The sequence below is a fragment of the Diprion similis genome, chromosome 9 (genome assembly GCF_021155765.1).
Source record: "Diprion similis isolate iyDipSimi1 chromosome 9, iyDipSimi1.1, whole genome shotgun sequence".
In the NCBI taxonomy this organism is placed as follows: domain Eukaryota; kingdom Metazoa; phylum Arthropoda; class Insecta; order Hymenoptera; family Diprionidae; genus Diprion; species Diprion similis.
The window spans coordinates 4,767,384-4,779,455 of record NC_060113.1 but is presented as its reverse complement, the minus strand read 5'-3'; the positions used below and the strand labels follow the sequence as shown (position 1 = coordinate 4,779,455).

General features: G+C 31.0%; 1 protein-coding gene across 1 annotated transcript in view; it reads right to left on the bottom strand.

The window, feature by feature from the left end:
- Positions 1–10,509, bottom strand: part of LOC124410299 (protein dimmed-like) — a 99,155-nt gene extending 88,646 nt beyond the window's left edge. Inside the window, exon 1 of the mRNA XM_046888553.1 lies at positions 10,455–10,509. The gene's annotated coding sequence lies outside the window, so the exon portion shown is untranslated. The remainder of the gene's footprint in view (positions 1–10,454) is intronic.
- Between the last annotated feature and the right edge of the window lie 1,563 nt (positions 10,510–12,072).

The window sequence follows — 12,072 nt, the reverse complement described above, 5'->3', positions numbered from 1 at the left end:
GAACGAGGATATTTTATTATCACACGACTCGTATCAAGGCACACGTTGGTATAAGTGAAACAAGTATTCGAGGCACATCTCGAGCAATGATTACTTCCCAATTACCAGGATGGTGCTTCGATTACGAGCCTTGAATTGCGCCACACGTTCCTTGTAACTTACTTACTTACTTACTTACTTACTTACTTACTTAATTTTATCGTTATCTTCTCGCGTAATAGAACATCCCTCGTTGCTGTAAATAGAAATTTCGCGATTGAAATAGAATCAAGAGTTTCAAATTTTATAATTGACTTTGTGTTTTTTTTTGTTTTTTTTTGTCTAATAAAACTAATAAAGTCTGAATTCAACAAACGATAATGAAGATTAAAAATTATTTGTATCGAGTTTCAAGGAAATCGAAAAAAAAAACAAAAAAAAAATATACAGTTTCACTAAGATGTCCCCTTAATTAAAAGCTGACTTTTAATTTTTACATAAAAATAATTCTACACGCCGCTATATAAAATCGCCAATTGCTTATTGCGATTAGCCCGCATTGATTATTATAAACGCATTGCGAAATTATTCAGTTGATCGATATACCGTCGAGTCAAGCCTGAATTAATAATATAGTTGCAATTATATCAAAGATACGTGACCGTGATTCGACCCTCGTGAACCTCGCGAGATGCGCGCGTTATTTTCACGTGATTACATAGATTAGAGTCTAACTAACTGGGACGCTGCTCGTAACGCTATTCATTCTTAGTGAATGCGAAATGCCACGTATAATTTAAATAATAAAATGCCAACACCGATTCTCAACAAGCCTTCTCTCGTAGAAAATAGAAGAAGCGATGCGATATCGCAAATTTTGCTTACGCTGCGGCGGCTCATGTAGCTAAACTAATTATTACATCGATATATGATATATATATATCCGATGAAATGATCACTGCACCCGGATCAAACGAGCAAATAATCGATATCGACTCGTGGCATTAACTATTGGGTGTTATACATGGTAAGATTCTCCTTCTCGTGACAGGTTTTATTTATTTTTTTTTTTTTTCTTTCTTTTTTTTGTTTCTATTTCATTCCGCTGACTCCGGTTGAATAGTAAGTTCATTATGTCATTATCAGTAACAGTGTATAGATGAATAATTACGGTGATTAATGTGTCAAGGGAAAAAGCTCGTTCGATAATTTTACTCAAGACTTTTTACACTGTACAGATTATAAAATATCAATAAATGAAAATACGTAACACCGCTCGACGAAAAAAAAAAGAGAAGAAAAGAAAAGAAAAAATAAAAACAGATAAATCTTATTCTTGTACCTGGGTTGAGTTAATTATTTTCTTATTTGTCGTGCGTCAAAAACAATGAAAATTACAATGCCTTTGTAAAAAACGGAAACGATATTAATTTTCTTTTTCTTTTTTTTTTTTTTTTTTTTTGACAAAAATTATCTAAATGCGAAACTAAAAAAATTTGTTTAAGGAGTTATATATAGTCAAGAGGCCCGAGAAAATCGATTTTTCAAGAATTTTTTTTTAAGAAGATGGTTTAATTTATTCAAGTAATTCATTAAAGTTTCAGAAGCACTTCACATGCAGTAGAAAATTGTTTCTTTTTTTTTTTTTCTTCTATTAGTTACGTCGAAGAATTGGAAAATTTGACATCTAAAATTCAGATTGAAAATTCGCGTTGACCTATTAGTAATCATTCGCTTGTATTAAAATTTTAACTTATTATATTAATAATATATCTTACATTGAATGGTTTATTTTCCTGTCTCCCTCTGCATTTCTTTGAAAAAAAGAATGTATGTATTTTATGTACGTAGATTTTGAAAGAAAGAAAAATAAAAAGGAAAAAGAAAAATTGAAATCCGAATTACGCGAGCACGTAACGCGGTGTTCCATCGTTATGCATACACACGTGCATACGTAATACGTTCACTTGGTTAAATAATCGTTGATCGAGACGAGTTTTCAGCTCGTATAATATGAATGTAATTATTTCACCTATATATATATATATATATGTTATATATATTTAACAGACATACCGGTGTTGCAAAATTAAAAAATTCTACGTTCGATTTACACGTACACGTATATGTATATATATATATATATATATAGTCTCCTCTCGTTACGGTTAGATCGATATCGGCGACCTAAATTTTGTTGTAATTAAAACGTAAGCACCGCAAGAGTATACATATATATATATATATATAGAAGCACATCGCGCATCTACAATTGTATTGTAAAATACATATATCTACGTACTACACATATGTGCGTACAGCTAGAACGTATAGGTATGTATTATATGCCTGTATTTCATGGCGTGGAATAGACATTCGATCCGGAGCAATCGAAAAACGCTGACGTGTTGGTATATTGCATATTATATTATATATTTCTTCTTTTTTTTTTTTTTTTTTTTTTTTATTTCTCATACATATTATAACAAATGCGGTCAATAGCTCTATCCCCGCGTAATACAAGCGATATTCCGATCATTAGAATTGATTAATTGCGGAATTTAATGCTGTCGAATACTTGGCATATTTTTTTTTTTTTTTTTTCTGATCAATTGTTTATAATATGATAATATTTTTTATTTTACTCTTTTAGTTTTAACTATATTCAAGATTGAAAAACCAAAAAATTTCTGATCGTTTGAATTTGGATTAATTGCGAGATTTAGACTGTACTTAAAAAAAAATCGATATTTCTTCAATTTAATCAATTGATGGTAATGTGTGATTATTATTTACAAATATTTTTTATCGAAATAAGTAAGATTTTCATTTGTACGATATGAACAATGCGGCCAACGCAAATATCATCGGAATATTTTCTATACGATAATAATTAACACCGTAATATGCGGGAAAATTATATTATGCTTGAATTAAATCTCGGTCGTATAATACATACATATATGTATATATCTAATTCAAAATGAAAATAAAACAAGGCTGTCAATGTAATTATTATTGAAAAGAATTCTTTCTTCACGTTACATACCTACATAATTAAAAAAAAAAAAACAACAACCTTTTTTTAATTCTTATCTTGAATTTTTCTGATTGTAAGTAAGAACGATTAAATTTCTGGATATGGACAAAAAACAAAATTGCGGAAAAACAAGAGAGAGAGAGAGAGAGGAAAAAGTGTAAAAGTATATTGTTATCGCATTGTAACGCAATTGTGACGCACCGGTGATCATATGTGACGGAAATGAATCGGCAATTTATCAATGAAACTGGAGAAGTTACGACGCGGATGGATGAGGGAATCCTAGAATAGTAAAGAGATTAATAGGCGTACAGATGACGCGAGGATACGCCTGTTATTCTAGGCGTCGCGACGCCGACGCCGACGCCCGAATTTGAAACGCGTTTGACATCTTGGGTATTACGATCATTTATTGGAAGTAATTTTTATTAGACGTTTTGGCCGTGCATGGTCGGCCATCTTAAGTACTATATCAAGATAACAGAAAGAAAATTAAATAGAAATCTAAAAATTAAATAAAAATTACACGTTACACGTCTTTTATTCTTAGGACTAAAGTTACCGAAAACTTATGTGGGATTTTCCACGCGGTTTCGGTTATGCGGCGAGGTTATGTCTTCTACTTTTTAAATTGAATTTTTAACACGATAATAGACTCTAATATGTCTCTACATTGATGGGGTTATGAAGTGACATTTTCTTTTTCTTTTTCTTTTTTTTTTTTATAAAAAAAATATTTTAATAGCTATAAATTCCAAAACAACCATGTTTTTTACTTACGAAATTGGACTTCTATCAGCGCATCAAGATGTACGAAAGCGCGACAGCCGAGAAGTTATTTGCCAAAACAATCGGCGAGCGATCAGATCTCGTGATTCGAAGTGCGAGATATATCGAAAGTCTAAATTCAAACGGTTGTCAAGCAATTTAGAGGCTTTTTCACATTCTTATTACAGATTCATTTGACAAAGGTGCAAACAGAGATTACCAAGGTGTTCAATATCAGTACGTTTGTTGCAAGTTGAGCTTTTAGATATGTTGATCATTTCCTTGATTAATCTGTTGTGGTAATTGGATTCATGGGAAAGTATTTTTGGATTGTCAAAATCGAACTTAGGGGCAGATTTATTTTCGTCCTTACAAATTATACTATATTTGTGTTCTTTGATGCGGTTCCCTAATTGTTGTGAAGTGTGGCCAGTGTAGGAATTAAAACAATTTTTGCATTCGATTTGGTAAATAACTTCTGGTCTTTGGGATCCTTGTTTTGGGGTCTTTGTTTTTTGTTATTTACTAAATCGAATGCAAAAATTGTTTCAACTCCTAAATTGGCCAAACTCAACAACAATTAGGGAACCGCATCAAAGAACACAAATATAGTATAATTTGTAAGGACGAAAATAAGTCTGCCCCTAAGTTCGATTTTGACAATCCAAAATTACTTTCCCATGAATCCAATTACCACAACAGATTAATCAAGAAAATGATCAACATATCTAAAAGCTCAACTTGCAAGGAACGTACTGATATTGAACACCTTGGTAATCTCTGTTTGCACCTTTGTCAAATGAATCTATAATAAGAATGTGAAAAAGCCTCTAAATTGCTTGACAACCGTTTGAATTTAGACTTTCGATATATCTCGCACTTCGAGTCACGAGATCTGATCGCTCGCCGATTGTTTTGGCAAATAACTTCTCGGCTGTCGTGCTTTCGTACATCTTGATGCGCTGATAGAAGTCCAATTTCGTAAGTAAAAAACATGGTTGTTTTTGAATTCATACCTATTAAGATCCTTTTTTATTGAAAAATGAAAAGAAAATGTCACTTTATAACCCTATCAATGTAGAGACACATTAGAGTCTATTATCGTGTTAAAAATTCAATTTAAAAAGTAGAAGACATAACCTCTCCGCATAACCGAAACCGCGTGGAAAATCCCACATAAGTTTACGGTAACTTTAGTCATAAAAACACCAGACGTATAAAGTGTAATTTTTATTTAACTTTTATTTTTATTTAATTTTATTTCTGTTATCTTGATGTAGTACTTAAGATGGCCGGCCACGCACGGTCGAAACGTCTAATAAAAAAATTACTTTCAATAAATGACAGTAATACATACCTAAAATGTCATAACCTTAATTACGACAAAACAGTCAAGAAAACTAATCAAAAAATCTACAATCTACATTCGCGATTGATGTATCCACGTGCGTATACGTGGTAGATCATACGGCAAATTACAAGGCGTGATTTCGAGGCTGAATTAGCGCTATTGAGGACGAAATTGCCGGTGAAATTGTTTGAAGAATGTGGTATTGAAAATACCGACGAATTATACGGTACAAAGTTTGATGCAGATACTCAAATCAAGAAAAATTTTCACGTACACATTATAATGAAAAAATTACCTGATGAATGACGAATTTACAAGGGCAATAAAAAAGCAAAAAAAAAAAAAAAACTTGCCCATTTCGCTAGAACAGCGTTATTTAATTACGAACGAACGAACGACACTGAATAAAATTTTCGTACAACTTTGTTTTTTTATTCGTACTGTAATTTTTCAGATTTAGAATATTTTTCAGATTCTCATTTGCAGTTGTCGGTTTTTAATTTTCAATTATTGTATAGTCAACGGGTTCCAAATTCAAACAATTCTTCGCGCCACGATCTAGACTCGAATATAATTGATCACTTGTTGAAAATTTTGGTTGAGCGATCCGTTTCTATATTGTTTTTTTTTTTTTTTTTATCTTTTTTAATTTTTCTTTAATTAAAATTTAATTTCTTTCAATTTTTGCAAGTCTATGCGTATATTTATCTCATCGCGTTATTTATTCGAAAATTGTCGAACTGATGAGCTGTAACGTAAATCTACGCAATACCTCTGTATCTTTATATATATACCATTACAGGCGATACTAGATGTCAAAGGAAGTTAAAAATATAAGAGCACTAAACACGTAAACAGCTTACTCAGTGAAGCCATCTAAATGAAAAAAAATAAAAATAAAATAAAATACTTATCTATTGTACATACACACTTCAGAATATTTTCTGGAATTTCTTTAGATAAATTGAAACTGACGTAACGACAGAAAAAAAATTTATTTTCGCATATATTTTTTTATGAAAATGCTTATTCTTTTCAACTCGGAAAATTACAAAACAAAATTTTTCACATATTTTTATGTAAAACTGCATAATCCTCGTTATTATAACACACGTTAAGATTTTTTATTATCGTTAAATATCGCCTAATTTTCAGACAACTTTAACGATTACTTATCAACGATTATTAACTTTAACTATAAACAAAAAGTGGAATTTTCCCTTGGAGAGAGAGAAAAAAAAAAAAAAAAAATTTCCAAAAAGCGACTTCCGGCAGAAAGAATTTTTTCTAACAAAACGAAAAACGTTGTGTTTGTTTTTTTTTTTTTTTTCTTTTTTATCTTTTTAATAATTTTTATTCACCCAGCCTTAATATACCTACGTATAATGTGCATGGCAACAGATAAATACTCCAGTTATATATATATATATATATAAATATTCACTAGGTGTAAGTTTATCCACGGTTAACGATCCTGTTGACAATGTGTCACGCATTATACAATAAACATGGTTGTATAAATATGCTTAAATTCGTTTGTATATATACGTGCGTCACGTATGCATACATACGTATCGTATCGCCAACAAGATTGAACGTTGTTACTTTGTACAGTAGCGGGTCATTAGGTCTTCGTTAAAGCCTCACAAGCAGCTTTCGTCGATGTCGATGTCGTTATTGTTGTTGTTGTCTTTTTTTTTCTAATTTTTTCTTTTTCTTTCTTTTTTTCTTTTCTCTTTATTAACGACGTGATACGGTTCATGTAATATATTTTCTATTTATAGACATTGAGAAGTTGTAATAAATTTACACAGAAAGTGGAATAGGCTGTGAAACATTACGCTCGAACAATGATGTTCTGAAGACTTCATACTGAAGAAGTATGTAAAAGAAAAGTTGGCATTCGATAAATTTAGATTACAGAATTAGTGTATATCTATTAGATATTAAGGGTGTCAAGTTATTTGCGAAAAAGTAATTCTCTGAGAGTTTCTAGGTTTTACAGACAAGAATCATTGTTTATTCAGGTTCTTCTCGTGTACACAATAAATGATAAATATAATAGTCGTACGAAGAAGAATATTTTATGTTTCACTATAGCATGCAGCTCATTGTAAAACGAATTTGTAAGAATTCACTTGCACGTATGATTTTTAAGAAATCAAGACTTGGTTTATGATCGTTGACTGAAAGTTGAGGGAAATTTTTTTTTTTTTTCCTCACCAAATGGCTAAATCTTTACGAAACCTAGGATGAAAATTATTATATTCCAGATACGACGTGAAATTTCCTGAGATCTCCAGCTTTTTCACCAGGGGATATCAAGTTCTCTGAGAATTTCTTGATATCATAATTTCCATGAATACTGGACACTCTGATATTCTTCGCAGCATTTTTTAAGGTGGGAAACCGAAGTTTGGGAGACCGAAATTTTGGCGTTTTTCATGAATTTTTTTAACAGGCAAGGAATAATCAGAATTTGTTTAAACTTGGAGGATATTTTATTCATGTTTTGAAGTAGACTTTGTAATTTTTTCAAGTCACTTCCGCCGGAAATAGTGAAGCTAGATGCTGCTGTCCACGGGCGATCGCCATCCGAATTTTTTTTGCCAATGGGCATTCCTGAAGTCACAATTTTTATCTGTAATCATTATAAAAAAAAAAAAATTTCTTCTTCGTTAACAACATAATTCCCAAGAATATGAACCTAATTGTTATCAAAAAAAAAAAGTTGAAAATTACATGTTTTTAAGGTGTTTCAACACAATGTCATGTTTTTTCACCTTTTTTGCATAAAAAAAAAAAATGTTTCTAATAATAATATCATCCGAGAGTTAGGTTCATATTCTTAGGAAATATGTTGTTAACGCAAAAGAAAAAGAAAGAATTGTAATGATTACAAATAAAAATTGTGACTTCCGATTATCCCTTCCCTGTTAAAAAAAAAATTCACAAAAAACAGCAAAAATTTCAGCCTCCTAAACTTGGTAATCCCACCCTTAAATGCAAAACTCTAAAATTTATTATTATCTTTCTTTTCTCTGCGTAAACAAAAATTAAAAAAGGTATCCGCCGTGTAATTTTACGAAATTTTACTTACTTGAACTTATAATTGTTCATTTTTTTTTCAATACAATATAAATTCAGTATATTTGCTGGGTATAGAATCGAAGATTGTAAAATAAATATTCATAAAAATCGTCGTATCATCGGAAAGTCTTTTAGACTAAGGTTATCGTAATGGAATTTTTTTAACAACCTCGTCGTTTCACGTTTCCACGATAATCTTCTTCGGTGTCCTGAATGCAGCAGACACACCGTCACTCTGCGATAACTGACACATGACGGCACAAATTCTATCCGACATTTAATTACATAGCCGATTTACTCCTTGGATATAATAATAATATAATTTAAACATAAGACTGTGTTCGCCTGTTTCGGATAAATCGAACGTTCTTCGATAAAATAAAAAAAAAAAAAAAACCGCGTCTATTTATTCAAGGAAAGAATCAACAACGACAAGTAGGAGAAGAAAAAAAAAAAAAAAAACCGAAATCGTCGTTTTAACCCTCGATCATAATTATTCTCCCTTAAATTTTACACACTTTTTTTCTCCCACATTATATATCTATGAAAATTAAATTATCATATATAAGAAAACCTTTATCCACGATCTTTCATTCAACTGTTACCTCCTCTTCCTAAAACTTTTCAATAATAAAACAATCGTAACAAATTTGAAAGTTTTTTTTTTTTTTTTAATCAAATCATTGATTAATTGAGACGAAACTTCAGGTTTATTAAATATAACAGTTATACCTGGATTATAAAACTTGCGAATGTCCGTAACACGGGTAATTATTTCATTAACAACTTTACGTATTAACGTATAAAGTAAATAAAGTACGTCGGAGCATAGAGCCAAGGGGGATTGATTCAATCCGTCTACATCACATCTGAAGTTCTGTAGTGTAACATTATACATATATACATAAGTAATATGTATACATATGGAGAAGAAATCTCGGAGGAAGTATCATTTTCCGACACTTTATATAAGGGCAATAAATTGCCTACGTACATATGTATATATATATATATATATATATGAATATGAATATATATATATATATTATATATATTATACACACTTGGACATTCAGACGCGCAATCCGCGGTTGTGAAGTAATCAACTCTCGACTTGTGTTACATATGCATCCAATAATGTAATAATATAATGTAACAGCTCTGTATATATGTATACGTATAATAATCCGATGGAGATGTCAAATTCTTTCTCTTTTTTTTTTCAATATCTGCACCGCGTATTTATAGCATATTATATTGCTTCTGTATGCGTGTGTGTATGTATATATATATATATATATGAGGCATTCCACGCCAACTGGACAAATGATTTTCTCTTACCATTTTTGTTTTCGTTCACAAGTTTGTTTTTTTTTCAACAACATTTTCCTGACTCTGTACACGTATAATGTTCCTGAATTATATAACACATTTTTTTTCACAAACCGTTATTTTTATATATATATATATGAATATTTTCAAAAAATATAAATTCGCAATCGACTTTAAATATTTATAAAAAATAAACGATTCGATAAAAAGATCTGAAAAGAAAATTCAGGTCACGTTTGTTACCGAGTAGAATGTTACAAAAAAAAAGACATGAAATTATTGTTTTGACATGGTCGGGGTTTAACACTGGTCGAGTTGACGTGGAATACCCCATATATATATATATACACACATCATGTATATAAAAGTTCATTCATTTATACCGCGCAGAACTCACAGTGCTGAGATAACGTTCAACAGATACGAACGATCGTTTTTTGGCTGTAAAAATTTCTTATCACAAACTGTAGATATATCTACATATGGGGAATTCCATGCCAACTGAATCTGCATGGGTATGTCCTTTGACGTCTTCGATTTGCCTCTCGAAGGCACTATTTTTTTTATTCTACAATTTCTTTTTTTTTTCTTTTTTTCTCCTCAATCGCTTCGAATGATCTACAATTTTTGAAAAAGACCTTGCATCGATTTGATGTAATTTAAAAATCCGGAACATACTGACTCTTCTTTTTGATTGAAAAAAAAAAAAAAAAAAAAAAAAAAAAAAAAAGATTCTGTACAATTTTTTTCCATTTCATTTTTTCAATATCGCCACTTTGAATTATATGCGTTATCTCTCCTCTCTCTCTCTCTCTCTCTCTCTCTCTTGGATATCTAGCGTTTCCTTTTTAAGGATGATAACAAATTTTTACGATTACGTCCTTAAATGCATACCTGATCGGCTAGAGTTCCCTCCTCATATCACACTCGTGCTTTACGAGGCCTGAAACAGATTTACAGTGTTTTTCATTATTAAAGTGTAGTTATCAGCGTTACTTATCTGAAGGCCATACTACCCAAGAAGATGAATAAATACGAAACGAAGGTAAAGCGAGAAAAAGGGAAATTCGTGTAGGTATTACAAGATAGCTGATGGAAGTTCGATAAACTGCACGCAAGTAATGATTATTTCAAACGTGATACGGATTCAATTTATTTATATTGTAACAAAAATAACAGGAATAGCTAAAGGCGCATAGTTTCGAATTATACTCATTCGCTTAAAATGTTAATAAGCAATAATCGTCAACTCGGCGATGTTAATTCTTTTTTTTTAAATTTCTATTCACTTCCATTCTATTTCCACATTATAGCCCCCCCCCCCCCCCTCCCCTCCCCCGTTTCAATTTCACTAGGATATCGCAAAACGATACATTCGGTCTGCCGATAAATAATTCTGACGGATGTACAATTGATGCGAGCTTTTTTATTCCTGGTTAAAAAAACCAAAACAGAAACAGAAACAAAAAAACGAAAAAAAAAAACAAACAACAACAACTACAACTGCTAAGTATTTATTCATTTGCTTATTTATTTTTTTCTTCTTCTTACTTCAATCTCTTTTAGTCTCTCCTGGACCATCAGTAAACGCGTCATCACGATCGTTTTGCCAAAATTGCACCAAGTTCGATGTTACTTGTCATTTGTGTGTGTGTGTGTTTTTTTTTCTTTCTCTTTTTCTTTTTCTTTCTACGCAGGTACATGTACAAAAACACACACACACACACACACACACTCAAACACATATCTGGATGATATATGAGATACGATGTTAGAGATGAGGTTTTGCATCGTATAATTATGACAAAGAGGTGGCAAGAGACAAGTGTGCAAGCACGTTCTAAATAAATTCTTAGTATATATATATATATATATATCGTTTACGAATGACTGATTACACTCGTGTATTAACAAGTGTATTTTTCAAGGCCGCCGTTTAAGTGACACAACTATATATGTATATATAATACGTATAATATGTCTATTAATAATAATAATAATATTAACGATAACAATAATAATAATAGTAATAGTAATAAACCGCAAGTATTTATCAGCGTGGGATTTTGTTAAGCATAAACGAGCTTCTTAAGCATATAATATATCTATCTACTATCTATGTAAATAAATATATGCGCATGCCAATAAACTATGCATTTATGTATATATATATAGTATACATATGTATACATATATAGTTTGTTACATATGTATCTTGTAGTTTTACGACGGTGCAAAAGGAGAAAAAGGAATAAGGAAAGAAAAATAAATAAATAAATGAAACGAGAAAAAAAAAACAGAAAAAAAAAAAAAACCAACCGTCTCCCGCGCGTTTACAAATATTTACATTTTATCGTAATTATTCTCTTTCGCGTGGTTTTTTTTCTTCCTCCTTTTTGTGTTTTTTCTTTTGTTTTCGTCGTTCTCGTTCTGGTCGTTTTTTAAACAGCTCCCGCATTGCGCGGTTTGTCACCGGATATGTACTACCTGTATATATATACAATATATATAC